We start from the raw sequence: 25,214 nt of genomic DNA, 5'->3' as shown, positions 1-25,214 counted from the left end.
TGTAATAAAAGCTCCTGAAAAAGAAACCCCCAGGTTTCAGATGTTTTCAAATAGACAATTTCTCCAAACATTTAAAGAATTAATACCAATTTTTACAAATTGCTCCTCTTCCAGTAAAGAGAAGAGGAGAGAACACTTCCCAACTTATTTTATGGTTAATTACAAGATAAACGTGCCCACTACCACTGCCACCATTTAATCTTGTTCTGGAGATCCTGGACAATGCTACAACGAAAGAAAAAGAAATAAGAGGTATAATGAACATCTAACTAGAAAAAAACAAGAGTCAGCAAATGATTCAGTAAGTTTTCAAAATCAACTTATAAAAATCAGTGCTGGAGTCATGCTGGTCATCGTGTGGTTCAGAGTGTGCTTGGAACTTTGAATTATAATGCCAAGACAGTTTCTGAATGTTTCTGCTCTCAACTGCTCATAACTTCTTAATTAACTACTGAACGCATAAAGGAATAAGCCAGAGATAAATTAAAGGGAAGCCCAGAGCCTCAAGCTTCTCCAACATCCATCAAGGAAGCTCAAGAATGTCAACTGAAAAAAAAATTTCATCTTTCTTCTCTTCAAATGTCCAGCTGCAGTCTTAACCAGTGGTGTCTAATACAAATATGATGTGTATATCATATATATAATGAATTGTTTTCAGTACCTACAAGAAATGAAAATGGAAAAAAGTGTCCTTTCTAAGGACCGTTTCTGCCTTCCTGAGGAAAACACAGAGGCAGAAAGGATGATGACTGAGTGTCTGAGAAATTGTTCTTGGGACTCAGTGACCTTCGTTGATGTGGCTGTGGACTTCACCCAGGAAGAGTGGACTTTACTGGACTCTTTTCAGAGATGTAATGCTAGAGAACTACAAGAACCTGACCACAGCAGGGTATCAATCATTGAAACCCACTCTGATCTCTTGGTTAGAACAAGAAGAAGATTTGAGGACAGTGGAGAGAAGAGGAGTCCCCCAAGACCCAGCAATTCAGCAGGATAATCCTGGGGGAAAAACATCTGTTGGAATTGAAGCAGTAACATCGAATTGAAAAATGCAGCGAGGAACTTGGAAAGACGAGCTCATCTCTCCCATTGAGACAACAAGCAGGCTTGGTTCCTACTTCAAAGAAACTGAAATAAATCCCACAGCCTCAGCATTCCTCTCCTGTGAGACAACCAAGTGTATGTGCAGACTTCACGTGGTCCCTCTGTGTCACCCCGGAGAGACTCAGAGACAAAGGGAACCAAGACAAACAGGCTAACTTTCCTTGGAAGAAGGGAATAATCAAGTCACAAGTCCAACAGTTTTGGTGATGGAGACGTGGCTTCCTGGAAGAGGCAGAACTGTAGTGACCAGTCTGGGTGGAAAGACAGAAAAGCATCTGGAATCCAGTTATGAAAACTCTTCCCCTAGACATCTGCCCGTGTTTGGGGCAAGAAGAGGGAACAAGGATCCCTGCTGTCCTACTTCTTAATGACGCTCATCAGTAAGTATATCAGTAGTTATATCAGTTTGCTTTTCCTTAATTGCTCAATCTTATACTACCTTACTTTTTTTTTTTTAATTATTAGCACCTTTAATTATTATTTATTTATTTATTTATTTTTGGTTGTGTTGGGTCTTCGTTTCTGTGCGAGGGCTTCCTCCATCTGCGGCAAGCGGGGGCCACTCCTCATCGCGGTGCGCGGGCCTCTCACCGTCGTGGCCTCCCTTACTGCGGAGCACAGGCTCCAGACGCGCAGGCTCAGCAGTTGTGGCTCACGGGCCCAGTTGCCCTGCGGCATGTGGGATCCCCCCAGACCAGGGCTCGAACCCGCGTCCCCTGCATTAGCAGGCAGATTCTCAACCACTGCGCCACCAGGGAAGCCCTACCATACTTTTTTAATGTCACTTTACACACAGTGGACATTATGTGGAGTTTTAATATACCTAAGTTTTTGCTATCCAATCTTAAAATTCTTTTCTTTTACTTGGAGCATTTACTCTATAATAAATTCCTAATAAATTTGAAAAAAAAGTCAATGCTTTCCTACACCAGCAAAACTGGCCAGTACATACTATAAAAGTAAAATACAAATTACAATAACTAAAAGTATAAAATATCTAGAAATTATCCAAGAATCCAAAAATCCCTCTATGGGAAAACTTAACTCTAATAAAGGAGATTGAAGATCTGAATAAATATTTACAAAGATACCCCATTCTCTTAGATTGGACAATTTAATATTATAAGATGTTGATTCTTCCTAAATTAATCTATGAATGAAATGCAATATCAGAAAATTCCACTTGGATATTTTTTGAGGAACTCAACTAAATTTATTTTAAAACATATATGAAGGAAGAAAAATCTATGAATAGTGAAGTCAATTTTAGAGAAAACAAAGGGTGAGTGTGCCCTGCCAAATATTAAGAAATGTTGAAAGATGATAATTTAATAAAGACAGTGAAATTGGCACAAGAACAGATGAACAGACCAAGGGAACATAATAACTTAAAGACTGATCCTTGTTTGTATGAGACTTAATATAAGATAAACTATAAGAATAAATTAATGGAGAAACAACAGTTTGCTTAGTGAATGATTTGGGAAAACAATCTCACCATGTGAAGAAGAATAAAAATGAAATTTGACCCTTACCTAATCCTGATACAGGGATAGACTTTAGCTGGATTAAAGACCTAAATGTGAAAATAAAGATCTGAAATCAGTGGAGAGCTAAGAGTGTTGAAAAGTCCTTAAACTAAACTTCAAAAGCAAAAACTGTAAGGAAAAAATGTTGATAGCTTTCGTTACATCAAAATGCACGCTTCTGCTCAATGAGACAGCTAAGATATAGAGGACAGATAGAAATGCAATTGCATGAAACTATAAGGGGTTATTACCTGGCATAAACCAGGAACTCCTAGAAGAATGAACAGATGAAAGGTAGTAATTCAAATAGAGAAATGGGGAAAAGATATGTACAAAATATTTTCGAAATAGGAGATCCTAATTAAGGCTGATAAATTAGGAAATAGAGACATAACATTATTTAGATAAATGTTTGGTTCTCCAGAAGAAATAAAGAGAAAAAGGTTTAAGTGGTTGCCTCGTGACAGTGTGGCTGAAGGTGGGAACATTTGGAGTAGAAATCCTTCAATATAATTTGATTTTTAAATTTAAAAGAAAAAGAACTAATGTCAAATAGCCTCATCCATATCTTTCAAAAAATTAAAGGAAATATCTCACTTAGAGTCATCTAGTCAGTAGTAATTACACTGAAAATGTTGCATAAGAATAAAAATTTTGGGCTTCCCCGGTGGCGCAGTGGTTGAGAATCTGCCTGCTAATGCAGGGGACACGGGTTCGAGCCCTGGTCTGGGAAGATCCCACATGCCACGGAGCAGCTGGGCCCGTGAGCCACAACTACTGAGCCTGCGCGTCTGGAGCCTGTGCCCCACAACGGGAGGGGCCGCGATAGTGAAAGGCCCGCGCACTGCGATGAAGAGCGGTCCCCGCACCGCGATGAAGAGTGGCCCCCACTTGCCGTAACCAGAGAAAGCCCTCGCACGAACCGAAGACCCAACACAGCCAAAAATAAATAAATAAATAAAATAAAGTAGCTATAAAAAAAAAAAAAGAATAAAAATTTTAAGATATAATTTCAAAAATGATGGCAACATACTATTTACAAAATAGAAGGATTCAAATAGGTACACACAAGTGACAAATAAAAAACAGATCTAATAAATCTTATACAGGAATTAAATATATCATATTTTATAAGACTTTTTAGCAGATTACAAGAACACAAAAATACATTGAACAGAAAAAATTATATTGAAAATGAAATAGATATGAAATACAAATGCGAGAGTGCATAAAAATATAAACCAAGAAATCATTTTTGGGGGGGGGGGATAGGTAATAAAACAACAGTAATTTATTCTCTCACAGTTCTGAAGGCCAGAGTCCAAAATCAAGATGTTGGCAGGTCTGCACTCCCTCCAGAGGCTCTGGGGTAAGATGACCAGCTTGTGACGGCTGTTGGTAATCCTTGGCTTTCCTTGGCTTGTAGCTACATCTCTCTGATCTCTACCTCTGTCTTCACGTCTTCTCATCTCCCCTGTGTCTCTCTTCTGAAGATACTTATCATTGGACTTAGGTACCCCCCCCCCCGCCAATTCTCAATACTCCAGAATGATCTCTTCATTTCAAGAACCTTAAATTAGTTACATCTGCAAAGACCCTTTTTCTAAATAAGGTAGCATTCACAGATTCCCGGAATTAGGATGCAGAAGTCTTTTTTTTTTTTTAACTAATGAATTTTTAAAATTGAAATTTAGTTGATTTACAATACTGTATTTGTTTCAGGTATACAGCACAGTGATTCGTAAACCAAATAAATCTTCTATGTTTAAAGTACGCTATAGTTTCCAAAGCATTTTCATTTTGAATATGAATTAACATTAACATTAGCTGAACATCACTCCAAACACCTTACTTTGGAGGTAAGTATCAATATATACCTCTTAGATGGATATCTAAGATTCTTAGGATCCTCAGATACATGTAACCAACAGAGAGAGAAGGCACATTGAAAATGTGATTTTGCATAAGAAGCAGTGTGATTTGGTGGATGGGCACATAGTCGCTGGAGCCCAACTACCTGGGTTCTATGTAGATCCTACCTCTTATTGGTTGTGTGATGATGGGCAAGTCACTCCACCTCTCTGTGCCTCAATTTCCTCAACCATAAACTGTGGATGTCAATAATCCCCACCTCACAGGGTTTCCTTGAGGATGAAAAAGTGCTTAGAACACCATCTGGTACATTGTAAGCTTTCAGTTAAGGACCATCGTTTTCCTTGGTCTGATTTCCAACAGACAGAAGGCCAAGGAGGAGCAGAGACAGGTAAGGATAAGGAGAGAAGGAGTCATTGCTGGGTCTGGGCTCTGTACGCTCTTCTGCAATTCTGTCAGATGTTTTAAGCAGAAGTTCATCCATCATTTTTGGAGGTGCTTTACTCCCCCAGGTCCCAGGCAGCTCCCTAAGACTTCCAGGGATCCTGAGAACAGGATGTCTTTTGTCTCTTCTAGAGCCTTCTGTGGGTGGTTGGGGGATGGGTAGCAAACAGTCTAAGGAGAACATTTGCTTTCTTGTCGAGCTTTTACCTGTCTTTCCACCTCGTCCCCTTTTCATTTCATTAGACAGGGAGTTTCACCTTAGCTCATTCTCTTCGTGCTCTGACACCGCACGGCACACATTTGGTTTGAGAATCACCGAGAGGTAGGCAGGACTTGTAAGACTGTGACCATATTACTGATGAGAAAGCCAACTGTCATAAAGTAAAGCTATTTACTCAGGGTTGTACAAGGCTGTAAGGAAGAGCCAACGCCGTGAGTCTGTAACAAGAGCTCATTGCTCTTGTCCTAGAATCTATTCACTCAATGTTTACCGGGTCAATGAGGGTCAGGTTGCACTGATGCAGGGGGCAGAGGGGACAAAGATTAATAAATATAGATCTTCTTTTTAAAAAAAATTTTGTTCTTTGGCTGCACTGTGGAGCATGTGGGATCTTAGTTCCCCGACCAGGGATTGAACCTGTGCCCCCTGCATTGGGAGCGTGGAGTCTTAACCACTGGACCGCCAGGGAAGTCCCTCCCTGTGGATCTTCTAGCATGTTCAGAAGAGGTTTCCATCAGCACAGCTGGTTGGAGCATTTGATCTCATCGGGTAGTTTGTGCCTGAGAGAATTAAGGTCTCCATCAACATGTTTGAAGGCTGTATGGTGCAGATACAACTGTGCCGATTTTAAAATATGATAAGTTGATTCTAACATTCTTCCAGAAGCGAAAAAGTGTGAGAATGTCAAAGAATATTTCGAACAAGAGAAAGATAGGAGACTTGTCCTACCAGATACAAAAACATATTAGAAATCAACAATAGTTGGAAAGTTCTGACATTAGCCAAGGCAAGACAAACGGCTCACCAAGCGGCTATGGATCCATACGAAGAAGTATTTGAGGGAGAAAGGATGGCCTTTTTATAATTGTGGAGTGGGGACACCTTTTTAGCAAGGCAAAATTTCCAGGCCATAATGGAAGAGACTGGCGGACTTGATAGCATAAAAATTTGAAATAGTTGTAGAGAGAAAGATAACAAAGTCAAGAAAAGAAATTTAAAAAAACTTGTCATATAGATACCTGATAAAACTATTTGTTGGTACCTATCCAAAGAAAGACTTTGCAAACTCTTGGACTCAAGATTCCAATTCTAAAACCCACATCGTAGAAGTCCCCACAGAGGCACATATAGTTACATGTTCCAGGATGTTCATTTCAGCATTGTTTGTCGTAGGAAAAAAATAAGAAACTTAAATGTCTACGAAAAGAAAATTAGTCAAATAAATTGTAACACATCCAAACTACAGAATACTCTTCATAAAGTAAAAGGAATGAAGGCCTGGTATAGAAAAATTCCTAGGTTAAGTCAGAACAAGGAACAAGAACAAGGCTGTTGTTCTGCATTTAAAAAAATCTATTTGAATATAGGTATATATGTAAATAGAAACTGGTCCTGGAGGATCTCCAATGAACTGTGAATAAGAGTTACCCCTGGGAAGGGGAGTGGAATGGGTGGAAATAGGATTTTCAAGTTTTATTCTTCATGCCTCCTTATTGTTCGGATGTTTAATTTGAACATGTAATCACTGTGTAATTTTAAAAATGTAAACAACGAGGAAGCAAGGCTCCTCATCCCCAGGGACGAAGAATAAGGACTTTGCACATCCATCTAAGCTGGGGAGTCAGACGAGCCGGGAGGCCACCCAGCCACTAAGGGACAGAAAACAGATGTGGAGGAACCGTGAGCCACGTGCACTCACCAATCCCCTGGTGCTCAGCTCCAAGCAGAGACTGTGGGTCGACTGCACAGGGCAAATGAGGGTTTTCTCTTCACTTGAACAAAAGAAATCAAGAATGTGGAAGAGGCAGATGTGACAGCCATAAAATGATGTATCACCCACAGATCTGAAGCCGTGGAAATGGCAACTCAGCCCTGTTCTAACTCAACTCAGCTCAGCAGCAGCAGTGTTAGGATGCGTAGGTAGAGAGACATCTCTGCTATCCCGGTAGGGCACTCAGGCCTGCCTGCATGGAGGCAGCCTGTTGGGAGGTCTGGCCTCCAGACCTCTACTAGTTCTGAGCTTGTGAGCTGAGAAAGGGCCAAGCTGCAAATACAAGTCTTTCTTACCTGCAAGGAGCTGGGAAACCCGACAACACACACTTTCCCTGCCTCTTTCACTTTCACTGGCATCAGAGCCTAAACACGCTGGGAATTTGAACAGAGGTCTCTCTCTTCAGCTCCAGCCCCCAGGGTGGGTGGGACACTCCGTTTCTCAGCTATCAGCCCCCGTGTGGGAGATGGAGGGGTGGGCTTGGAATTAACCGCCAGGAGATCTGGATTGTCAACAGAACATGCAGGAAGCTGGTTCTAAGCCGTGCATGTGAATTAAGGGGACAGAAATACTCCTTCAGTCTTCAGTATTTGGGGTGGCTTCCATAAAGCAGTTGCAGGAAAAATCACGGACCTGGATGCCATGTAAGTCCTAAGCCCTCCTGGAGTGATTTCCTACTGGATCATGTAAGAGGTAAGAGATCTGCACTCCTGTATCGAGTTCTTTTTGCCAATTTGTCTCAATCACATTATTATCATTAATAATAATAATAACACATATTTTGTACTTACTACACATCAGGTGCAATTTCAAGTATTTCCATGTATCGTCTCACCTACCTAATTCTCACAACGGCTCTGTGGGCTGGGGCACGATTACTCTCATTTCACAGATGGAGAAACTGAGGCACAGTCAGTTTAAGCCACTCTCCAGGTTCACACGGATGGCAGGTGGTGATGCTGGTTCTCCTCTAGATGACCTGACTCCAGGGCTTCCTCTGCCCTGTGCATGGAACCCTCGGCAGCCTCCTCAGATGTCACGGGGTCTGTGGACTAAATGAGGGTGAGAGGACAAAGGGGCCCATGGTGACGAGCAGCATGGAGGGTGCCTCCAAGGAAGTTCTTGGAAGCCATTAAGCAGGGGAGGGATGGCGTGGGGCTCAGGGCACAGTCACTCTGAGGATAAGTACCAACAATCGGGGGAATGGAACCCAAGATTTGAAGTTTTCTGGCTTGTGCATTGTCATCAAAATAGGACATTGGTTGGTGTGAGGCCGAACAAAGGGGCCTCCACATCCCCTGCGGGAAAGGTGTGTATGGGTAGTTCTTTCTCAGTGACAGGTCTGTCTGGAGACAAGGAGAATTTTCCAACTTGGCCTGGGAAACACTAAGACAGCAGGAGGATTTAAGATAATTCAAATATAGTCCTTCAGCCCAACTCTCTATTTCACAGAAAGAACTTGTTCAGTGAGGAGTAGGGTCTTGTCCAAGGACTCATGGCTATTGAGTAAATGAGCTACGACCAGACCCTGTTCTGTTTTCGAATTTGCCTTGGGCTGCCTCCTGTTCTGTTCTGGCATACTGTCCTCTGTGCTGACGCCTGCCACCCCCTCCAAGTCATAGACTTCCAAATGTTCATCATGGACAACACAGATAAGAAAGTATTTGATGTAATGACTGGAAGAAAGTCAGTTCATTAGTAGCTATGTTCATTATCAGAGATTCGTACTTGATTCAACGGTTTCTAGTATATTCAGAGAGTTGTGCACTCATCACCACAATCCGGTTTTAGAACACCTCCTGGAAAGGTCCCTGGTGCTGACAGTCTTCATCAGTCAATCTCATTCTCACCCCCAGCCGCAGGCAACCACTAACTTATCTTCTTTTTAGATTGGCTTTCTCTGGACATTGAATATACATGGAATCACATAATTTCGTGGTTGTTTTCATCTGGTTTCTTCACTTACCAAAATTCCATTGTATGAATATACCACTTTTTGTTTACTCATTCATCAGTTGGCAGACATTTGACTATCATGAATAATCCTGCTATGACTAGGGCTTCCCTGGTTGCACAGTGGTTAAGAATCTGCCTGCCAATGCAGGGGACACGGGTTCGAGCCCTGGTCGGGGAAGATCACACATGCCGCGGAGCAACTAAGACCATGCGCCACAACTGCTGAACCTGTGCTCTAGAGCCCGCGAGCCACAACTACTGAGCCCACGTGTTACAACTACTGAAGCCCGTGCGCCTAGAGCCCGTGCTCCACAAGAGAAGCCACTGCAATGAGAAGCCTGTGCACTGCAATGAAGAGTAGCCCCCGCTCGCCGCAACTGGAGAAAGCCCGCGCGCAGCAACAAAGACCCAATGCAGCCAAAAATAAATAAATAAAATAAATTTTAAAAAAAATCCTGCTATGAATACTTGTGTACAATTTTTTGCACAAACGTTTGTTATTATTTCTCTTGGAAGTGGATTTGCTGGCCCACATGACAAATTTGTATTAACTTAAGAAACTGCCAAACTTTTCCAAAGTAGTTGTACCATTTTACCTTTCCACCAACAATGTAGTTTCCAATTTTTTCCATATCTTGCCAATATTTGGTGTTATCTTTTTGATTATAGTCATTCTAGTGTGTAATAGTATCTCTTTGTAGTTTTAACTTGCATTTCTCTGATGACTAATGAGGTCGAATACGTTTTCATGAGTTTAGATATTTGAATGTCTCTCTTGATGCAATGTCAAGTCTTTCACCATTTTAAAATTATGCTTTTGGATTTCTTATTTTGGGGTTGTGTTCTTTATACTTATGGATACACATCTTTTATTATATATGATTGGCAAATATTTTCTCACAGTCTGTGACTTGTCTTCATTTCTTTCAAGCTGTCTTTTGAAGAACAAATTAAACAATGAGTTAATGAAGCTTAATTTACCAATTTTTCCTTTTATGGCTTACGCTTTTGGTATTGTATCTATGTTTGCCTAACCAGAGATTTAAAATATCTCCTCCTGTGCTTTCTCTTAGACGTTTTGTAGTTTTAAGCTTTATATTTAGGCCTGTGGTCCACGTGTCCTAACCTGACTCAAAGCCCCACTTTTCCTGAGCTAGAGCCTCCTGTGGACAACAGAAAGGGAGCCATTGTGGGTGGCTTCTTTCTCCCCTGGGGGCAACTGTTGAGTGGAAACCAGCTCAAAAGGTTTCCATGCTGCTCACCCAGCCACTGCCTTTCTAAACAGAGGTCCGTTGATAGAGCACTTCAGAACCCTCTCTCTCTGTTTCTAAAACAGCAATTTGTAACCTGCTTGAGGTTTGAGATGACTGTTGTTTCTCAACATCTTGCTTGCTTCATACAAATTTACTGCTTCCAGTAGATATTTTCTGTGGTGTATATTACCAGATTGTGGTCACTGTATAGCTTTAATATAAAGACTCTATTTTTGGTTCGTGTTGATGTGTTTCAAGGATTGAAGTTAAATAATGTGTGAGCATTAAATAATGTTAATAAAGTTAAATAATGTCCACCATCTTTTCCAGGAACGTCCAATCATTTTTTAAATGTAGCAATAAACAACTAGATTATTGCAATTTTGACTTACAGAGTATTATAAAAGTAGCTGAAAAGTTACAATCCTAATCTGTTTATAAAAATAATAGGTCTGGTATTTTTGTAGTCATAAGCGGCCAAGGGTTAAATCAGTAGGAACCAAGGAAATTTCAGATACTGTACATTGAAGAAAGGCACTAAGAAATTAAATTAATATTTTCCAAAAACCCCCAAGACACAAACACACACACACACACACACACACAGAGAATACTACCCTAGGTCTGCAGAATTTAAAATCAAAAGACTATTCTGTTGAATAGATTACATATGCAAAAGACTGATTATCAGGAATGTAGGTTTATTTCATTAAAAAACAAAACAAAACAAAACAGATTCATCCCCCAAAGAGTACTGTATCCTTTAAAGCAGCAGCAATCACAAGGCACATATGTACAAAATACCTCAAGCAAAATAGAAACTAAACATTAAAAAAATATGTTATTTAAAAAGATGTTGAAGACCATTTGTTAATATGAACATATATTATAAAATGACATTTTTAATATAATTTTATTCCTTTCCCTTTAATAAGAGATGGAGTAATAGTGTAATATTTATGTACTACCTTGTGGCACATATCACAAACATTTACACCACCCAACTTGGTTTGCTAAAGAAAAAACAGATAGCTAAAGCACAGCTTAAAAATTTTAATTTTAGTGCTTTCACATCTTTTTTAGATATTTGGAATTCATAAGCTGAAAAGAAATAAAGGTCTCATTTTATTTAGCTTAGAAAAAGAGCTTGTAGTTATACGTCCCTATACAAAAAAGAATACATTCTAGATATTCTAAAGTATCAAGGACATGATTTCTATTTTGGGATCATCACAATAATCCTCTTCTGAAAAGATTAGAAGTCAACGCATAACGAATGTAAAGGTCAATTATACTAAAATAAAATAGTATTTGATTTAAAATATTGCTCACTTAGGAAGTATAATGACTATTCTCTGGTTAGGGATGCTAAGATTCACTGTTAGAAATGGTGCAACATCAGTATTTAGCGTATATAAAAATTCTAGGATTCAAATATATTATAATGAAAAATTTGTAATAATCACACATAAAGTATTCCTTTATATATTAGCCAATATATACATTGAGCTTCACATGACGAAGACTGAAAAAGATGTGTTTGAATTAGATCTTCAATACATTTTGTATCATATATGCTGAAGTGCCTCTAAGCCTTAATGTTGCAGACAATTTTCTATGAGATATTAAGGAGTGCTCACAATCTTTATCATTAGAAGGGAAAGAAGATACACTGAAGCTCCATTTTTAAACAATGACAACAAAAAAAAGAATATAAAATACTAGTATTAATAAAACGTTTAAATAGTACTAAATAGCACAATTTAAATATCAGTTATATGCTGTCATTAGTTTTTCTCTTAAGAAAATCAGTTCTTGGGCTTTTGGATTTGTTTTCTTTTAAGTACCCAGCATCCTTCTCGTGGTCATACACTGAGTCGATACCCACACCATCTAGTGACGCCCCATCTGGTACCCGCAGGCCCCCTGTGGCTCACTGTGCAGTGACTCAGGCCTGTCTGCGTGTTGCGTGGTGAGAGGACACCAGGCCCCAGACTAAAGCAGCACGGTCTGGGCCACCTTGCTGATTGTGGTCGCAGCTTTCTCCAGTTCCTCTTCTGTTTGTTCCACTGTGACCACAATCCTAATGCTGAGAAATAATAAGGGACACAAAAGATAGTCAAATGAGAGTCTATACCAAGGGTCAGCCTGCCACCTGTTTTCGTGAATGAAGCTCTTCTACTGGAACATGGCCTACTGTCCCTAGCCACTTTCTCACTGCCCCGGTAGGGCTGCGTAGTTGTGGCAGGGACCTGTGTCCTGCAAGCCGGAAGCACTTTACTACCTGCTATTGACAGGAGTTTGCCGTTCCCTGCCTGCACTAGTAGCGATCTAGTCCAGGTAACCTTGCAGTAGGGCTCTGCCCAGGCCGGCAGGGAACTCTGTCCTTTAAATCTACCACTGCAAGCAGTATCAGGCCCAAAGCAGGAAGTCAACGTTTCCCATATTAATGAGCGTGTGGTTGTTCACAAGCGTAATTCAGTAAGTCATACAGAAGTCCTACAATACTTTGATGCGGGGCAGAAATTTTCAAGTTTTCAGGAAACTGAAGACAAGAAATATCAGCCTGACAGGGCACTTCTACCCGGGTCCCTCTCACTCCCCTCTGCAAACATCTGCATCAGCCACTGGACACATACACACTGAGTTGGGCTGTGCCCAGAGTCCTGAGGGCACGAGGGTGGCCCCCGTCCTCATGAAACACAGGATCACAACTTTGGATGGTGTAATTGGAACGGAGAGAGCAGGATCTTTAGGGTGCTTTCGAGCTGCTGCCAGAACAGCCTTCCAGAACCCAGCCCAGGGCCCCACGCCTGCACAGCGCTGACTCTGAGTGCTCTCTGGGTCTCTCCCAGACTCCTCCAGGCTCCCTCTCCATCAAACCCGTGCTCTGGGCTCCCCAGATGCACCTGTAGGTCTCCACACCACTGCAGACCCTGCTGGAAGGCCCGATGCCCACCCCAGCTTGTTTGATACGCTTGATTCTGCAGGCTCGGCTTAAGCGTCTCCTGCTCTAGGAAGCCTCAGTCCCTCCCAGGCCAGAACTAACCATGCCCTCCTCCTCTGTGACCTCCCTGACCTGTGTCATGACCCTGAAACCCTCAAGCTCTGGGTGTCTACCTTCTTGGACTACACTGTTTAAGTGCTTAGGGGACAGAATCAGGTGTTGAATGAACGCCAATTTTAAATCATGAGTCGAGGTGCCTCCCCACTGAGGGCCGCTTGAACCTCTGTAGAGGTTTTCCCCACTGTCACTTTGCTTTTCCTTGGGTGCTTAATACGTGTTTGTCAGATGAAGTACCACACAGCACTTGGGCCAGAGGTGGGATGAGCAGCGCCCCCCAGACTGTGCCACCCCCCCCCCCCCCGTAAGGACTATCCTGGTGGTGGAAACAGCTGGCCCAGCACACGCTACCGCAGCACAGTGGCAGGTCGTCGCCAATGCGAACCTGGGCTGTCCCAGGTCGTTCTTGGGATCGCAGATGTTTCATTAAGTTAATTACAGAGTCCTGAGGGGATTTTCAATTAAAATGGGAAAACATCTCGTTTAAGAACAGAAACAGGTGATGTTCTATCTTTTAACAATACACATTCTTCCTTATCCTGTGACAGTCTTTCAAAAAATTTCAAAACATAATACATTTCATACAAAGTTTAAAGTAGAAAACAATGACTCAGGTCATAATTTTAAGTCTACCAACCTCGGAGGAGGGAGATACTTCTCTTCTTTCTCCAGGTAGCGTGCCAGAGTTAACGCGATGCCTCTGTCCATGCACTGTATGAGGAAAAGGAATACATTTGCAGCCTGGACTGCAGACACTGGTCATTAAAACAGGAAGGTGCACTGAAATGCTCCTCTCAAGAGTAGTTTTAATTCACCTTTCCAACTATAACTGCTAAAAGACAAAACAAAACACCACAGAATCATCTTATCATCTTGAGAGCACTGCTCTACAGGACTTCCTGCAATGATGGAGGTGTCCATCCTGTGCTGTCCACGACGGCAGCCAGGGGCCCACGTGGCTCTCGGGCACTTGGAGATATGGCTAGTGCAACTGTAACACTGAACTTTGAATCTGACTTAATTTAAACAGCCATAGGTAACTAGTGATTACCACTTTAGGCAAAGCAGAGTTAGGACAAGGGGAAACAGGACCAACAAAGCCCCGGAGGCTAACCAAGAGCTGGACTTAATAACGCCAGCAGAATCATTTCAGAGAGGAATTGCTCACACGTCAGGTATCAACAACACCTCTGATTCCCATGTGCTACACTTGGACACAGTGCTACCAAGCACAGAAGAGTCTGGTGTCACATTCTGCACAGCTTTCCAATACATCAGCTACCAGCCAACATTTTTTTAAAAATTAAATAATCACTATCAAAATAAAGCATAAAGTCAGACGAGGGTAATGGTTTATAAGGGTTTCTTCCTTGGGGTGATGAAATGTTTTGAAATCAGAGAGTGATGGCTGCACAACCCTGTGAGGATACTAAAAACCACTCAACTGTATACTTTAAAGAGTGAATTTTATGGAACGTGAATCGTATTTTTAAACAAACAAACAAACGAACAACCAGCTAGAGCAAGGGGTGCTGTAAAGGAAAGAACAATCACTGCCAGCGTGTGGCAGTGCAGGTATTTGCCTGAAGAGGGGCCATTCTGTAAGCTGTGAGGTAAGGTTTTCCTCTGCTAGGAAAAGATGGAAAACAACGGCAGGCAATGTCTTTTGCTGGTTCTACATTCTGGAAGTGTACTTGGAAAAGTTAACTCCTTCTGCAAACATCTGGACTGGCTCCGTTTCTAGTCCTGTCTAATTAAGAAACAGTATAAACCATAGCTCAGTTTGTAAAAACTGTTTTATCAAGCAAGTCAACAAAAATTTGGCAGAACTGCTCAGTTCTGCAAAGCTTAAACAAGAACTACAGTGTCATGATCCTTTTTTCTCTTTCAAATATTGAAAAGAAAAAGCAAAGAGGAACAGGACAAAAGACTTATTAAAGATGGAAGCTGCAATGATGCAAAGAAACTCTAAGAGTTTTCCTCCTCCTTCCTACAAATGCAGTTTCCAGATAGTATTCTGTTCCCTTCCCCAGAGCCTGTTCTCTCCTCATTCAACTCTCAAGGTGATTTCCTGAAGACAGCCAATATCCAGTGGGAGCCCACAGATGTAATTTTGGGATCTGTGAATTGTCCAGACTCACTTTTTCTTTTTGTTATGAGGATAACCTATGTAAGAGAAGTATCGAGTCACTTGATTCACATGCCCTTTCTGAGTCTCCCTCTGGAACAGAGTAGCAGGAAGACCTTAGCTGTTGCTACCCAGTGAGAAAAGAACTGAGGTGGATCTGACTGGAACTGACACCCTGGCACCTAGAGAAGGCCCACGTCCCGTGACACAAAGTGTGTAGAGAAGCACCCTGAGGGGGTTCGAGGGGAGGCTCTGGGATAATAACGGCGTCACCACAGACTCCAACACAGGACATGCAGCTTCACAAGGCTGCTCTGGCGGCGGTCAGCATCAGTCACACCACCCGGCAACTCAGTTAGAAAACAAACTCAGCTGTCACATGAAGGTAATGTCATAATTTGACTCTTAACTAGGCTTGTCTGTTCTGCTTATGTTTAATTTCTAAATTTGTTTTGGTATTACATTTGTACAGGAGCTCTAATTAAAAGGATGCTGTACTTCCTTTTATAGCTTATACATTTAAGTAATATGACAATAAAAACACCGAGGCAGTAAAAAAGGTCTGTGGGATGCTTTTCCCCTTTAAAGAGTTTTTTTTCAAGTCTGCAGAGCTGCACCTGAGGAGACATCTGTGACCTTTCCTCACTCAGCAAGGCAAGAGCCACTCCAGCCTGTTCATTCACAATCTGACACGTTTCCTTAATTAGGAATCTCATATTCTGGGTTTGGTTTTATTTTGTTTTTTTAGGACAACTGATTCTGGAAGGCCACAAGTTGCAAGAAGCTCTCCACGAATCAATGATCCACAAGTTGCAAGAAGCTCTCCATGAATCAATGACTGCAGGTACTGTGGTTCACACATCGTCGGGTACAGGTCAGCTGAAGCCAGCGGTGAAGCCAGAGGCTGGCTTAGCACCACAGTCTCCACACTGAGCAGCCACGTGACTGCCTGCTGTGCCACAGCCGGGCAGGGGCACACGGCAGACTTGACCAGCACCACTACCCTGACGCCTGGCAGCACGGACTCGGGGAAGGAGCCTCTGAAAGGAACCGTCAGGACAAGCAGGACAGGGAAGCAGGGTGAAGCCTGTCTTCATTCTCAAATACGTACGCCATGTATTTCAGATTCAAGTACAAGGCAGCACCACCCTCGGTGCTCAGTGCTGCAGGGCCACTTGACCGTTCTTCAGAAGGAGGAAAGTGAGGAGAGAGGACTTGGGTGAACGCAGCTCTACTGAACAGTAAAGGCCAAGGGATCTTCCCTAGTGATGCGTTTCTTAGTTAATAACTAAGGTACACTTAGTAGTAAGACTTTCAGAAGTCAGACATTTAAATCAAGCTCCCAAGTTAGGCATGGTAAAGAAGTGGCTCGTCTTCCTTCCTTTTTGCTTACAAGATTATTTCGACCTGTTTCTGAGCTATGCTGGGTGTTCAGCCCCAGACAGTCAGCTGTCCGGTGTTGTGCGCCATCACCATACAGAATGCCATCCCCACCTACATGTGCGAAAGCCTGGCTTTGTAAATAGTAAGCAACTGGGTTTTCTGGAAGACTAATTATTCAGAGTGGAAGCAAAGCGTATTTTAATACAATGTGGCAAAGAACACAACTTCAATGTGAGCTGAAAATTGACCCAATGGAATAACCTGCAGCCTGTCAGTAGAGACGTGCTACAGACTCCACTGGGCAGGGACAGACGTCAGGAAGGCTGGGCATCAGAACAATTCCATGTCACCAGAGGGATAACCACAACTTCTGTTGTACCCAATCTCTTAGGGCAAAGAGAGCATTCTTAAAAATGACCCTAGGGGCTTCCCTGGTGGCGCAGTGGTTGAGAGTCTGCCTGCTAATGCAGGGGACACGGGTTCGAGCCCTGGCCTGGGAGGATCCCACATGCCGCGGAGCGGCTGGGCCCGTGAGCCACAACTGCTGAGCCTGCGCGTTTGGAGCCTGTGCTCCGCAACGAGAGAGGCCCGCGCATCGCGATGAAGAGTGGCCCCCGCTTGCCACAACTGGAGAAAGCCCTCGCACAGAAACGAAGACGCAACATAGCCAAAATCAATCAATCAATCAATCAATCAAACATACGCATCTGATTCAAGATCCTCATTACAAAAAAAAAAAAAAAAGAAAAAAAAAAAAATGACCTTAAAAATTCCTTGGGTTCAGGGTAGAAGGGTATGAAGAGATTCGCCCGAATAACTGGATACTCACTTGAGTTACTATTTCCTGAAGTAGTTTAACGTCTCTTTCTCGACACCCAGTGCTCTCTTCCAGCTGGAGGTGAAATGCTGGAGAAATGGACTCACCCACCACTTTTAATCCAGAAATGCTGAGGAAGGGAAACACACACACAAGCATAAATCCTCTTCCGAGCTCAGATTTCTCACATATAAATAATTTTACAAAGTCTGCATTAATGAATGTGACAGAAACTTGGGACTTCCATGGGAAACATCATGTGGTGGGATTCCAGATCTGACAAAGGGAGGTAAAAACGCACGCTCTGGGCAGTGCTCCCTAGTCTAGGACACCCTGCAGCACGGATGGGAAGAGGATTCCCGGTCCCGCAGGACCCTCCGGCTCACATTTCACAGAGAACACGTGCGTCATCCCCAGCCTCCCACCAGACGGTCTACATGCCTCACCCACCTTGGCTGGGGCCACCCCCTCCTCAAGGGGCCCCTTGCAGGCCCACTCAGCCCTGGGCCTCTGCCCTGTCGCTTCCTCTCCTCACCTGCTCTCTCCTGTTCTTGCACGGCTAGCGCCAGACACGCCCGGTCCCAGGTCCAGGGTCACTCCTCTGAGGGCCTCCCTCATCACCCACTTTAGGGAAGTGTCTGCACCATCATTTTCTATTACTTCTGTTTCCTCCATGGATAACATATTATAATTGTTAATGCTGCTTCCTTATTTGCTAAATCTTTAGTTTGTATCTTGTCTTTTATAAACTACAGGGATGATTTCTGACACTAAAATTTTATATTTTGGTCACCAACAATATATTTAGGTTGTAAAGCTGTCTTCTTGTGTACATGTTTAATTTTAAATTTTTCTTGAATTACGATGATTTTCTTCTCTCTTAGGATTAACAGCACAGAAATCTGCTGTTTCTCAGGAAGGAAGAGAGATTTCTTTAGGGGTGAAAGCCTGTATTTTCAAATGATTATTGCAGTGTTATGAGAACTGTAGGCCATATAATTTAGCCAGGTATGGTTTGATTTCTGACCTATCTCCTAGGACAAAAATAGTGATACATGTCTATTTGAAATTGGGCTAAACATTTTAAATGGCTTTCATTTAGTCTGCTTTACCTGGAAAGATCTGCTTTTCCCTTAGAATGAAATGAGCACAAAAAGCACTTGTTAGCATATTCAATTCTTCAAATATGTTTAGGACTCAACAAACTTTTACTGAATGACTACCTGTGCCGAGTATCACATGAAGTGAGGAAGCTAAGCTCACCTGCCTTTCACACCACCCTTGAACATCATTAATTTGTGTCTACTTTCTTTAAATATAATGCATCACACTAGGATCTCTCAATAAATCAGATTTGAATCATGGAATCTCAGACTCTAGGGCTTCTGGAATATGGGGAAACCTTATAGATCAGTTGTTTTACTACTGTAGAAACTAAGAAATATGCTTTCAAAACCCATTTCCTAGGTGAATTCTGAATGTGTTAAACTTGTACACAAAGAAGTATTAATTGTTTTAGGTCATGTACTCTCAGGGAGAACTTAAAAAATTACTTTTCAAATTGCATTTCACATGAATTAAATGGCCTGGATTTTCCCTGATACAAACAAGGCACCTACAAGCCCAACTGAGCTTACTATTCGATCAAATGGGCTCATCTCACATGTTAGGTGGAGCAAGTTGGTGAGAGAAGGAATGAAACAAAATGCTCTCTTTCTGGCTGCCTGGATGCTGAATGTCGCATTAAAGTTTAACTAAAACCAAACGGACAGAGAATTATAACTTGAGTTCAGAAAGTTAGAAGCTGTATTTCAGAGCCTGTTATACTTAAAAAAACTTTTCTGGAGAGCACATTATTTACCATATTACTTTACCCATTTTACCAAATGGAAATACTAAACACTAGTCTAGGTCCTAGGGATAGAACAATCAACAATTCAGACATGGTCTCCATCATGTGCTTAGTGTGGGGAAAGCGCTGGACATGAATAATTATCTGTTAGAATTTAGGGGCTTTTCAAGATTCCAGCAAGGACCCAAAGTAGCATAGGCCGCTGACTTCCTCTCCCAAATGCAACCTCAGAGATGAGAGAAGCAAATCACTGATTAGAGGAGACCAAAAAAAATTACTTAGAACTGAACACTGAAAATACTTACTGCTTTGAAATGTTTATCTTTAAGCTATTTATTGGAAAATAATAACACCAATAACCTAAATGTAAAAAGCTAAAAAAGAGTAAAAAAACACAATTCAATGAAACAAGGAAGCAGAAAAATAAGGGAAAAAAATCAATCAAAGAAAACAAAATATGAGTAAAAAACAAAACCAAACTTAAAAAAACGTGCTGGGCAAAATCCTGGAAAGATTATCGTAAGAATGAAAACGACAGAAACAGAAAATAAAAAGGGGAAATAATACAGACACAAGAGAGAGAATCACAGACTACACCCAGCCCAAAGGCCCCAAGTCTAGAGAGTCTTACAGAGGAGTCCTGCTCAACTTTGAAGAAACAAATAATCAAGCCTGGTCTTATACAATGGCTTCATAATGCAGGGAAGTGGAAAAACTGCTCAATACTTTATTGAGGCTACCACAACATTGATTTCTAGGTTATGTTAGGTTGTTGTAACAAAAGATTATAGGCTCATTTAAATTATAAATATGGATATAAAAATTCAAAATCCTAACTAACAGTGCAGAAAAATATAGTGTAATCAAGGAGGGGTTTACTCAGGAATGCAAGGATGTTTTAACATCAGAAAATACAGTCATCCCTCGGTAGTCACAGGAACACTCTGAGTAAAGTGCAGGAGCAGAGGTGGGTTTCAGTAGTTTCAAGTGTACATGAGAGGTGAGGATGTGGAGAGGGCATAAACAACTCTGGAAAAAGACTGGCTACAAAGAGAAGCAGAGCAATGGGCTAGTTGCTAGAGGGGAGTATGGGGTCACGGGAAAGAAGAATTTAAGACAAGATAGGGCAGAGTGTACTTGAATGCTAATCAAATGACTCAGGAAAGGGGAGAGACTGAAGAGAAAGGAGAGGACACAACCAAAGGCACTCGGTCCTTAAGAAAGGAGAGCTGTGATGGATGGAGGAACGTTTCTTTGGCTATAACACGAGGGAAGACTGGTTCGGATACCCGCAGGTGTACAGGGTTGTGAGGGAAAATGAGGGAGTTCCCAAGTGACAGCATGAGGCAAGGCTGTCAGCTAAAAGCGGGTGGAGTGAGACAGAGGGTTAGGGATTTTGGAGAGAAGAAAAAGTGAGAGAGAGCTGGGAAAAGTAGAGGACTGGACTTAAAAAATAAACACATTAACACTCATAGAATAAAGGGCACCTGAGGTAGGTGTTCATGAATTGACAGTGACTCCAATGTGCTAGGCTGAGCTGGTTTATTAAGATTTCATAAGCTAATGTAACTGGAAACAATAATATCTCTCTACCACAAATCATGCAAGAACTTTTGTTAGGATCATAAGTCAGACCCAGACTTCAATTATTTCTCCCCCTACTTTATCTGGAACATCTGTGACCCGCTTATTTATTAACTGTCCTTTTTAGAAAAGTTTCTAGTTTCCATATCTGGCAATAGGGATAGGACTTCCACGACTGAGAAGGCAGGTTTCAACTTGGAAAGGCAAAAAGAAACCACAGGCAAGGTGAGATCATTTTCTGTAAGATAAGAAATCTGCCTGAAGATGTCACTAGCCTCAATGTTTTTCTCAATTCTAGAGGAATCTTAAAGAACTACTCTTGTGTAGTTAAGACAAAAGTAGACAGAACACTCGTAAGGTTCACTTTGATTTCACTTGTTTCTTTTTCTTGAAGTAACTTAAAAAAATGAGTAATTTTCTAAAAAGCAGCATGGACAGTATGAACCCACTGTCATCTAATTACATCCTTTTACCCGTACAGATGTGTGGGAATTCTCCAGTGTTTATGCTGGTTATTTCTGGTGGCAGCATGTTGTTATTTCTTTTCATCTTTGTTATCTTCTGTACTACTGTAATATTTTGCCAATGAGCTTGTATCATTTTTAGAAAAACAAAGTTATGATTTTTTAAAACAATGACAAAATGGATGCTCTGGTTTCACACACAGAGACAAATTTGAATGAATTGTGTTTTTGGTTTCTTAGTTGCGATTTAGACAAACTGACTCAAGCCTATTAAATGCACTGAAAACCAAAGAGGTGACACTCAAAATTTTTCACAAGTTGTTTAAATGTTGTGCAGATAAACTTTTGAGTTGGTTGAAAATATATAAAACTCACCCTTGTAAAGCTTTATGAATTCGTTTGCACTTTTCCTTCAACACTGCAAAAATACCTGAAGGAAACAAATACATTTGATAGTACACTTGGAAGACTGGATATACTAATCTAAAAATGTTTTTCAAGATCCAGTTCATCAATTTAAAATGCAGCAAATCCTTCTGCCCACTAATAACACACAAATAGACAGCCAGTAACTCCTCTGAAGGTCCCCAACTTTCATCTGTGGCATATACTAGCTGGCACCTGCTCACCCAACTTTCAGCAAAATCTGGGATGAAGTTTTCCACAACAAAACAGTGGCTCTGTTCTTATTAAGATACTATAAATTATCTGGCCAAGAACAAAAGGGTACAAATATATTAAATATTTCTGGACCCTAAACAATTTGGGAAAAAAATAGACACTGCAGTCATGTTTATGATCTCTTCTTGATATTTTCACTTTCTTTTAAGGAAAATCCACAAACTGAAAGATCTGAGGAGACAGGAGTGGCAGGGTATCTGACAAGTATATGAATGTGCACACAGAAACACTCACTTTTACTGATTCTCTGAATTAAAACCAATGCTGAATCTTTAGAAATTTATAAAATTTAAAATTACAAATACCAGGCCTGCTTTTCCATTTTCCTTTTAGTCTTTGGTGAGGAGGCGCTATCACAGCCCAGAACCACATTTTAAATTGAGTCGACTGCCCATTAAGCAAGCTTTAATAGTTGGTAAACCTGTATGGCCTCAGCACCAACTCATGAATCAAAGGCTGATGGGGAAAACTAGACAACAGTTATAAAATTATAAGTACCAAAAATTAGCATACTTCAGCTAATTTCTCAAAAAAACCCGATAAACTAAATGATGACTGGCCCAGAGCTAGTCCCTCCTTTTTCTGGCATCTCTGCCCACCAAGGGAGCGAGCTTTGCTTTGGCTCTGGCTTCATCTCCAGAAACATGAGAGAAGCTCTAACCCGGAAACCCTGAGGCAGGGACAACTTCTTCACCATCATTTTTCCCATAAATTGCCAGATAATGTAATTCAGAGCCAGAGCTTTGTCTGGGAAATCATTTCCTCCAGCTAATTTCTCCAAAAAGGCAAACCAGCAGCATGGCTAACATGACTTGAAATATCTTTGATTTCCTGGGTTTAAAGGTTATACCTGGATTTTCTTCCATGATGTTGAGGGCCTCAACTGCAGCAGCAGCTAAGAGGGGAGGTAATGAAGCTGAAAAGCAGTATCCCTGGCCGGAAAGTCGCTGAGAAGAAACAAACAAGTTATAAAACATAAACACTATTTTTGGCTCTGTTTTTCTTTGGCTAAAAAATCTAAAGGCACCAAATCTCTGCACTCCCTACCAAATAGCACGTACAAATGGTGAGGTGCTAAGACCCAGGCATGTACAGAAGTTATGTAACAAAACCAAAACTTTTTTAGAAAGGGAGATAATTTCTAAATGTAAATATTTTGAATGATTCTTTAACAAATCTACTTCTAAATAAAAATTGTGTGAAAAACTAAGTTAGAATGAAATTTTGTAATAGCGGTTACATTTTTAGTTGACCAGTGGAGCAACGGGTTTCAGTTTTTGCTTTTGTTTTTAAAAAGAACCCACCTGATGGTCAATTACGAAAGACCTGCCACAGCAGAAACCCCCAATAGAAGCAAGTGAATTCTCCATGTTGGCACTGATAAGATCAATATCATCAATCTGTCAGAAAAGAGGGACAGTGGGAGTTATTTCTCAATTTAAAGAAAAGGAGGGGGGAAAAAAAAGGCCAATGTCAATCCTAGAGACAAAATTTCAGCACTAATGTCAACATCTGGATTCAAACTACCTCCTTGAAAATAAAGGGTAAGTCATACAAAATCAATTGTTAAAAGGACCGATGTTTCATAGCCCACCTCTGAAGATGTCTCACTTTATACGTTTTTGCCATTCCATCATTCATCGATAATTTATTCACAGTGGAAGAGCTAGATAAAAGATGAAATCTAAAGTTGTTTGATACTAAACATATTCAGAGGTACAAGATAAGATCATTTCCTTGCTAAAACAGTGGTCTCAGCTGTCCTTCTCCATAGAAGGTACTTGAGAGAAATAAAAAGAAATCTATCAGGGTTTTGAGCACTTTGGAACAAGTACTACATTCCATTTACCTTTTCCACCTTTTCAAAAATGAAATCAATTTATCCAAACATGATGGCAATGGGCCATCATGGGCTCTGACCAAAGTGGACCAACTGGGCAGTGGATGAACCTAATGTGCCCACTGGGCTCCTGAGTACCCACGACCTTCTCAACGGCTCAGCACTCCTTTGGTCCTCACCGTCTGCTCCAGCCCCCAGCACCAAGTTCCATCCTGCATACAGTAGCCATTCTGTAATTACTCACTGATGGCCATAATAATGACTGGTCAGATCACATCTGGTGTTTTTCCAAGTGTTCCACAGATCCAACAAGGAAACCTGCGCACTCTTCTTCTTTTTTTTTAACCTTTCATTATGAAAAATTTCAAACATATACAAAAGTATAAAGAATCCCCATCACCAGATTCAATAATTATCAACTTACGGACAATCCTGTTCCACGTATAAGCCCCCTACTGCCCTCTTCATCTCTTTGGAGCAAATCTCAGACCTTACATGTTTTCATCTATAAATATTTCAGTGTGCATTTCTAAAAGATATGCCCTCTTTCAAAAACATTACCACACTTAAAAAATGAAAAATTTCTTAATATCAAATACTGAGTGTTCAAGTATCTCTGTCTCACAAAGCCTGTTTTTCACAGTATTTGTTTGAATTAGGGTCCAAATAAGGTCCATACATTCTGCACTCTTACTCAAGCCATTATAAATACTACCTCTGAGACAACTGCTGGAAGCAGTGAGAAAACGAGAACAGTGAAATTAGATAGTGCTTTTTCCTTCTTTAAAAGTTTCATGCCTTAAAAATTGCTCTGGTGTAAATTTTACTTGAATTAATTTCCATTTATCTTAAATTCTTCAGTGCATTTCATTGCCAAATGTCAGTTTGTCTTTGAAGAGTATGCTTCAGTCAACTTGGTGTGATAGTCATTCTGCTCTACATTTTTCTCTAGGTCTGTATGGGTAGAGGGATGCAAATAATCTAAGGTGAGTTTATATTTTATAGTTCAACATTTTAACACAAGCTGCAAAACTTTTATGCACAAGATTTGGAGAAAAGCTTCCTTCACATCAACCACACAGCGGTGGGTAAGGGCAGGTTACACAGTGGTCGGTGAGGACAGGTTCTGCAGATGGGCCCACACTGTTCCTCTCCGAGGCTCTAGGAGCAAAACCCACTAAGAGTAGGGCTAGTTGAGGCTCATTTCCTTTCAGCAAGAGAAAACATAAAAAACTCACTCCAGTTGTCTGGG

The 25,214-nt window shown here is 41.2% G+C and overlaps 1 long non-coding RNA gene and 1 pseudogene across 1 annotated transcript; one reads left to right on the top strand and one right to left on the bottom strand.

Moving 5' to 3' along the window:
* Nucleotides 1–1,052: 1,052 nt before the first annotated feature.
* LOC130708344 (uncharacterized) lies at nucleotides 1,053–10,471 on the top strand. The gene is made up of 2 exons (XR_009008564.1): nucleotides 1,053–1,484; nucleotides 3,939–10,471. It is a non-coding gene; the product is annotated as an uncharacterized LOC130708344 (long non-coding RNA).
* Nucleotides 10,472–10,833: 362 nt separating this feature from the next.
* LOC130708335 (serine palmitoyltransferase 1-like) overlaps nucleotides 10,834–25,214 on the bottom strand; it is a 55,218-nt pseudogene continuing 40,837 nt past the window's right edge.

This window comes from Balaenoptera acutorostrata, chromosome 6, assembly GCF_949987535.1.
Source record: "Balaenoptera acutorostrata chromosome 6, mBalAcu1.1, whole genome shotgun sequence".
NCBI classification, from domain to species: domain Eukaryota; kingdom Metazoa; phylum Chordata; class Mammalia; order Artiodactyla; family Balaenopteridae; genus Balaenoptera; species Balaenoptera acutorostrata.
This window is presented reverse-complemented; position numbering and strand designations above follow the sequence as displayed.